The sequence below is a fragment of the Dama dama genome, chromosome 18, assembly GCF_033118175.1.
Source record: "Dama dama isolate Ldn47 chromosome 18, ASM3311817v1, whole genome shotgun sequence".
Taxonomy (NCBI): domain Eukaryota; kingdom Metazoa; phylum Chordata; class Mammalia; order Artiodactyla; family Cervidae; genus Dama; species Dama dama.
This window is the reverse complement of record NC_083698.1, coordinates 106892079-106900143: the sequence shown is the minus strand read 5'-3', so window position 1 is coordinate 106900143 and position 8065 is coordinate 106892079.

The window sequence follows — 8065 nt, the reverse complement described above, 5'->3', positions numbered from 1 at the left end:
CGATCTCTTGCTGTCCAAGGGACTCTCAAAAGTCTTCTCCAGCACCACAATTCAAAAGCATCAATTCCAGAACCATCCTCCCAACCAAAGCAGCCATGATACCACAAGGACAGAAATGATAACTGAGGCCCTGCAGCCAGGGCCTGCAGCCAGGGATACATCCTTTCCTGGACCACCTGGAGCCATTTCCAGGCAAACATGGGAAAGCCCGCGGGTGAGGCAGCCCTCCCTCTTGCCTGGAAAGACTGGCCTCTGGCAGCCTCAAGCAAGAAATGGAAGAGAAGGAAAACCATCCCTGGAGGGGGGCCAGTGAAGGAAGAGGAAACCCCTGGCAGGACTGTGTGACAAGAGGGAGGGCTCTCCACTCTTAAAGGATGTGATTCAATGACTGGGAAGAGAGGACCCGGGGGGAGCTTGTCTGACACCAGTTTAGCCCTTCCCCTCTCCCTAGCTGAGCAGGTGACTTAACTAAGCCTCCACTTCCTCTCAGCAAAATGAGGACAAAGTGATGCTTCACTGGAGGAAACGGAATAGTGCATAATTGATGGAGCACAGGGCCTGGTGCATTCTGCGTCTGAAATTATCTAATGTTAATTAAAAAGCACATTACTTCTTATTTTATAAAACTCATTTGAGGCAGGACTGTTCTCAAATCTTTCCGACCTAAGTCCTCATGGAGCATCATCATTGTGAGTGCTTCCCTTGTGGCTCAGCTGGTAACAAATCCGCCTGGAATGTGGGAGACCTGGGTTTGATCCCTGGGTTGGGAGGATCCCCTGGAGAAGGGAAAGGCTACCCCCTCTAGTACTCTGGCCTGGAGAATTCACAGGGTCACCAACAGTCAGACACAACTGAGTGGTTTTCACTTTCAGTGAGTGGTAGCCAGTGATGTTTTTGTTCATTTTGTTTTCTCCTCAGAGACAGGAGGTTTTATTGATGCTGATGGGGGTAGGAAGGGCCCCAGGAGCCTGGAGCAGGTGGTGGGGCTGAGTCAGTCAGCAGATATATAAAACCTGGGCACATGGGGGTGGGTTAGGGCACATCCATCTGTTTCGGAGTTTTCTTTTCAGGGGTCTTCGTGGTGGCATGTGAGATCTTTGGTTGAAGCATTTGGGATCTAATTCCCTGGTCCAGGATCGAACCCTGGGCCCCTGCACTGGGATTGCAGAGTCTTAGCCACTGGATCCCCAGCGAAGTCCCCATCTTCTCAGGACTCTTTGGCTCCTTCTTTGGGGAAGGGAGGGAGCACCTTGATGGGGAGCAATCTGCAGAGCGGTGAGCAGGAAGGTGGGGATGACTGAGAGCTCCTGACCTGAGAGAAGTCCCCGCAGCAGGCAGGAACATCTGGGTGGACGGCTGGTTTCGCTGGTCAGTAGGGGAAAGGGAGGGGGCACTGGGCTGGCACAGGCCAGTTCTCTGTGAGTGACAAGTGCTGCGGCTGAAGGTCAGGCCAGGGTCAGAGGCACATTCGTCGAATGTGTCTTGATAGAGGGCTTCACAAACAGAGGTCACAGCCAGGGTGGAGAGGCCCCAAGTGAAGAGCAGTGGTGACAGGAGAGTAAAGAGAACGGGATGGATTTTAGGAGAGAAGTTGCCGGTTAGAAACGTGTGTAGGTTTGGGGCATGTAGTTCATGCGAGGGGCACTAGGAGTAGGTCACACAGTCCAAGGCCCAAGTTCACGTACCAGCCAAGTACTCTGACGCTGCGGTGTCCCTCCTGGTGGAGGCATCTCTCCGCCTCTCTCTCTCTCCCCACGCCCTACCTCGTGGCATCAGACAAAAGTCTGATCCCCACAGCAGACCAGCTTTCGTCAGCACGTGCTGGACAAGTGCCGGCCGCGGGTAAACAGTAGGGCCCCTAACGTGCTCATGGGAAGGGGTGGGGCTGGAGGCGGCGGCTGAGCCTCCCCCCTGCCCTTGTGCCTGCGGCGGGCACACAGGCTGCCCCTCGCCCGGCTGGCCCCACACGGCCGAGGAGGCTGGCAGGGCTGGGGGTTGCGCAGCACGAGGGCCAGTAGCCACCCACCCCCAGCTCCACAGCGGTCCACGCCACTAGGCGCCCCCCCCCCACGCCACTAGGCACCCCCCCAACCCTGGGCGGCACCCCCCCTCCCTTTCCTGGGGGCAGGGACGTGGACAAAGGCTCAGGACCCCTCCCCGGCCCCTCTGCTTGGATCCGCATCCTTTCCCCAGGCTCAGGGAGGAGACTGTGTGTCCCACGTGCCCGCCGCCATGAGCCGGGGGCGCTCTGCTGGTCGGAAATCATGGTTCTCGGCAGAAGCCTCTCCTTCCCCCACTTCTTCCCCACATCTGGAGACCCTGAATGGCCTGGTGTAACACAATGGAGGGCACTCAGCACCCCCTGGACTGGATGAGCATCTTGAACCCAAGATCAGTCATGAAGAAATAATGAGTCAAATTCAGTAATGGGATGTTGTACAAGACAATGCTCTGACCCGTGAAGAATTGTCAATGTCCTTAAAAAACTAGAGGTACCATGTGATCCAGCACTCCCATGCCTGGGCATGTATCTGGAGCTATCTCCAAATATACAGGCATATATCTGGAGAAAACTCTAATTCAAAAAGATACATGCACTCCAGTGTTTATAGCAGGACTGCTTATAATAGCCACGACATGGAAGCAACCTAAATGTCCATTGACAGATGCATGGATAAAGAAGATGTGATATACATGATGGAATACTACTCAGTCATAGAAAAGAATGAAACAAAGGCATTTGCAGCAACGTGCATGAACCGAGAGATTATCATACCTAAGTGAAGTAAGTCAGACAGAGAAAGATATCAAATGCTATCACTTATTTGTGAAATCTTTAAAAAAATAGTAGAAATGAGCTTTGTTAGTTACAAAACAGACTCACAGACATAGAAAACAAACATATGGTTACCAGAAGGGAAGTGGGGCGAGGGATACATTAGGAGTTTGGGATTAGCAGATACTACTACCTATAAAATAGATGAACAACAAGGACCTCCTATATAGCACAGGAAACTATATTCAGTATCTTGTAATAACCTATAATGGAAAAGAATCTGAAATATATATATTAATATGTATATGCTATATATGTATATATATAACTGAATCAATTTGCTATACACCTAAAACTAACAGAACATTGTAAATCAATTATATGCTTCACTGAAAAGAGAAAAAATAATTGTCAGTGTCATGGAAGACAAAAGTGCATGGAAGACAAAAGTGTCATGGAAGAAAAAAGTGCAGAAGAGGTTCTAGATGAAAGAAGACCAGAAATGGGCCAACCAAATGCAGTGCGTGACGCTTAGTTGAACCTTGGACAAAGATAAACTGTAAGTCATTACTGGGGCCACTGGGGAAATTTGAATATAGACTGCATTATGCAATGATATAATATGTCAAAGTTAAATTTTGGGGCTTGTAGTAGTAGTAGTATGATTATGGAAAAGTTTGTCCTTACGGTATCAGTCCAGTCCCCCGTTAGTCACTCAGTCATGTCTAACTGTTTGTGACCCCATGGACTGTAGACTGCCAGGCTCCTCTGTCCATGGGCTTCTCCAGGTAAGTGCCCTCCTCCAGGGATTCTTAGGGTATACATGATGAAATATTTCAGAGAAATATCATGATGAATATATTCCATGATGAATGAAATACCATGATACTATGTTTATGAATGATTCAGCAATATATATATATATATCTATATGTATGGAGAGAGAGAGGTAAAGCAACTGTGGCTAAGTTTTTTCTGTTTTAAAATTTATTTGGCTGCACCAAATCTTAATTGTGGCACATGGGATTTTGTTGTGGCATGTGGAATCTAGTTCCCCCGGCAGGGATTGAACCCAGACTCCCTGCATTGGGAGTACAGAATCTTAGCCACTGGACCACCAGGGAAGTCCCAAGCTGTAGCTAAATAACAACTGGTGAATTCTAGGTGAAGCATGCTTGGATTTCACAGTACCTTTCTCTCACATTTCCTGAAGGTTTGAAATTAAAGGGAAACATATCAGTTCCACTATACCACATGATACACTTTGTGAAATTGATATGTTTTGCCAGTGCTGAACGTCTTTCAGAAACCATGTGACTTTCCCTGTCTGGAGCCCTAAAATGCATATTCAGTGATCCTGTTTCAGGGGACTTCAAAACAGGAAAAAAGCCTTGGGCACTGCAAGTCAAACACCAACAGTAAAAATATGTCCACACAAATGATGGTGCCTCAGCTGCATGGAATATTGTCCAGTGATTAGAACTGTAATGTGAAATGGTTCACACAGTCACATTAAACACTCAGGACAGACTCACTTCTGGCTGCAGGAATCATGCTGGAGGGCTTTATTAACAACTTTGGGATTTATTAATACCAGTGTTGTTGTTGCTTAGTCACTAACTTGTGTCTGGCTTTTTGTGACCCCATGGATTATAGCCCACCAGGCTCCTCTGTCCATGGGATTTCCCAGGCAAGAATACTGGAGTGGATTGCCTTTCCCTTCTCCAGGGGATCTTGCCAACCCGACCCAGGGAGAGAACCCGTGTCTCTTGCATTGGCAGGCGGATTCTTTACCATCTGGGCCACTAGGGAAGCCCCTTGCTAATACAATGGACTTTGTAAAATAAAACATGAAAATTGAGAAAGGATATTTCTGGCAGGGGGAACAGCAAGGAAAACAGTGAATGCTTGGGCTCAGGTATGCGGAAGGAGCCTGGCTGAAGTGTCAGTTCTGGAGAGACGTCAGTGCGTGATAAGATTGCTTGGCTAAGTCGATACCAGCCCATGGAATGCTGTGGATACCAGCGGGAGGCCTAGGACTTGATTCCGCCAGCCAGGCAGAGTCTCTGAAGGATGCTGACCCCGCCCCCCCAACTCCAACCTCCGACCCCAGGAAGGTGGCCGCAGTATCCAGCCCTGCTTAAGGGAGAGAAGCCTGGCAACAGTAAGACGTGGACTCACCCTACATCCAGGAAGCACACACAGGATGACCTCATGTGTGGGCAGCGGAAGCTTTGAGGGTGTCCTTCAACGTGTTCGGCAATAGGAGGGGCCGAGGTCATGGCCTCTCAGCCTTCCGTTCAGCCCTAGGACCACACTGGTTGCAGCTTTGATCTGTAATTTCTTGCTCTTCCCTGCAGGTGGCTCCGAGGCCCTGGGACGGATGCCCCTTCTACCAGATCCCAGCCATTGCCTCCTAAACTGAAATTCCCAGAAACGCAGCCACTCTGCCTTGGTTTGACAGAGCAAGTGGTCCCCATGCAAGGTGATGGACGGCGAGAGGCACCCCAGACTAAGGAGAGCCTCCTCTTCTGCTCACCATTGCCTGTGAGTCAAGCAGTGACAGAGCAGTAGACAGACAGGCCCCAATGCCAGGCCCACTCCAGACCAATGCAATCTGTGTGCCCAGGGATGAGGGCCGCTGCTCTAGGGTCTTGTCCTTCGTCACCTTAAAGTCCAGATCACCGCCAAGCCAGAAACATTTACAACCTTTAGAGCGGAGAGGATGGAGTGTCAGGTCCCGTGCTGGGAGGACATAGATGCTCCAGGACCAGGAAACAAAGTTCCTAATTTGTTTCCTGTAATAACGTGTGGTCAGCCTGTTAACAGGTGGTGCAGTGGTAAAGAATCCCCCTGCCAATGCAGGAGACACAGGTTCAACCCCTGGGTCGGTAAGATCCCCTAGAGAAGGAAATAGCACCCCACTCCAGTACCCTTGCCTGGAAAATTCCATGGACAGAGGAGCCTGGTGGGCTACAGTCCATGGGGTCACAAAAGAGTTGGACACAACTGAGTGACTAAGCACACACAACCTGTTAACATGGGGGAAACAGAAACAGCGCTGAACCCCAAGTGTTGATGGTGTAAGCTCACAGTTTCCATTAGAATCTGGAGGTTCTATAAACTCTTAGGAAATTTCAATGTATTCATATCGATACCCTTGTCCTCTGGTGTCTCAAATCCAAATAAGAACATTATCCAGGCTTTCAGTACATGTTGATTGAAGCCCTACTATGCCCCTGACCCAGTGTTGGTACAGAGATACAATATGTATCCACCCTCATTCATAGAGCTTACAGTTGGGAGTGGGGAGCAGACAGTCAACAAATAATGTACAAATAAATGTTCAAGTTAGTAGTTGTAAAAATCTTTTTTCTTCCTCCCTGAATTGCCTCAAACGTGAAGGTGCAGCTTCCAGTGTTCCCTTGCTCTGGATGTTTTAGACCTAACTTTGCTCTGAAGCCAGATAACCCAAGCTCCCAGCACAACTCCATCCCCTGGTGGCTGTGTGACCTTGAGCAAGTTTATTAACCTCTCTGTGTTTCAGTTTCCTCATTTATAAAATAAGAATGAGATAATAATAGTATTTACAGCTATCTAAACTGTTGTGAGGAATGAAGGAACTCATAAAAAGTGCTCAGCAGTTTTCACCATATAAATCTTTGATGGATTTATTCCTAGATATTTGAATTTTTTACTAAAGTTAAAAATTTTTTTCTAAATGCCAGCTGTTGGTACATGCAAATACAACATTTCATGTACTGGTCTTTAGCCAGTTACCTTATAAACTCTCATTAATTTTAATAGGTTATCTATAGATTCTTTTTCAACTGTCTATGTGTAGAGTCCTGTCACTTGTGAGAAACGACTCCTGTTTGTTTTCTGAGTCTCCAAACCTCCTCTTTGCTCACTGTCCTGCCTGGGACATCCACTGCAGTGCTGAGTTACAGTGTGAAAGTCAGCCTTCTTTTCTTGTTCAATATGTCATCATTATGCATTATGTTTGCTGTAAGATCCCCCCCTTTTTGGGGGTAGATAATCTTTATCAAATAAAGCAATGTCCTTTTGAAAGGATACCATATTATTATAGGAAGGAAGTTAGAAACATTCTTTCCTGGTCCTGGAGCATCTGTGTCCACCCGGCTTGGACCCGACACTCCATCTTCTCTGCTCTAAGTGTTGTCCGTCCTCACTTTGCACGACTTGTATGTGCTAAGTCGTGTCCATAACTAAGTGTTTCAATTGTGTCCGACTCTTTGCCACCCCATGGCCCAGGCCCCCCGTCCATGGGATTCTCCAGGCAAGAATATTGGAGTATTGCCATGCCTTCCTCTCTTCCCGACCCAGGGCTTGAACCCATGTCCCTTACGTCTCCTGAGTTGGTAGGCGGGTTCTTTATCACTAGTACCACCTGGGAAGCCCAGTCTGCTTAGAGTATTTATGGATGTAGACTCTTATCAATGATCTTTAGGCAGCTATTGATCATGTGACCTTTCTTATTATGATGGGTTATGCCTAGTGATTTCCAAATGTTAAAACCATCTGTGAATCTCTGCAATAAACCCAACTCAGTCATGATATTGCTTTCTTTTTATAAACTGCTGCATTGTTGGATAATACTCTGAGATTTTTGCTTCCTTGAACATTTTTGGAAATTAGCCTGTGACTTTCCTCTCTTGTACTGTTCTTCTCAAGTTCTGGTTTCAAGATTATGCTAGTTTTACAAAATGAGTCCAAGTATTCTATATTTTTCTGTTTCTTGGAATACTTTACATATTACTGAAATAACCTCCTTAAATGAGGTAGAACTTACCAGTGAAGCTTTCTAGGTCTATCATTTTGGGGAAGGTGTTTGATCACCAATGCAATTTTTCCAACGGCATGAGACTAGTCAGGTTTGCTATGTCTTCCTAAGTCTCTCTTGGTAAGTTGTATTCCTGTGGGAGTTGTTTGAGTTTTCAAATTTTTGGCAAAGTTTGCAATATCTTTATCTTCATACAGCCTATACCAGAATCTGCAGTGCAATCAACTCTTCCCTTCTTGAGATGTGTGATTTCTGCCTTTTTTTTTTTTTTTTAAGTGATGAATCACACCACAAACTGGTTAATTTTATTAGTTTTGTTAAAACCAAAATTTCTGGCTTTCTTAACTATATCTATTTGTGTTGTTCAGTCACTAAGTCATGTCCAATTCTGCGACTCCATGGACTGCAGCATACCAGCTGTCCTTCACTATGTCCCGGAGTTTGCTCAAACTCCTGTCCATTGAGTTGGTGATGCCATCCAAACA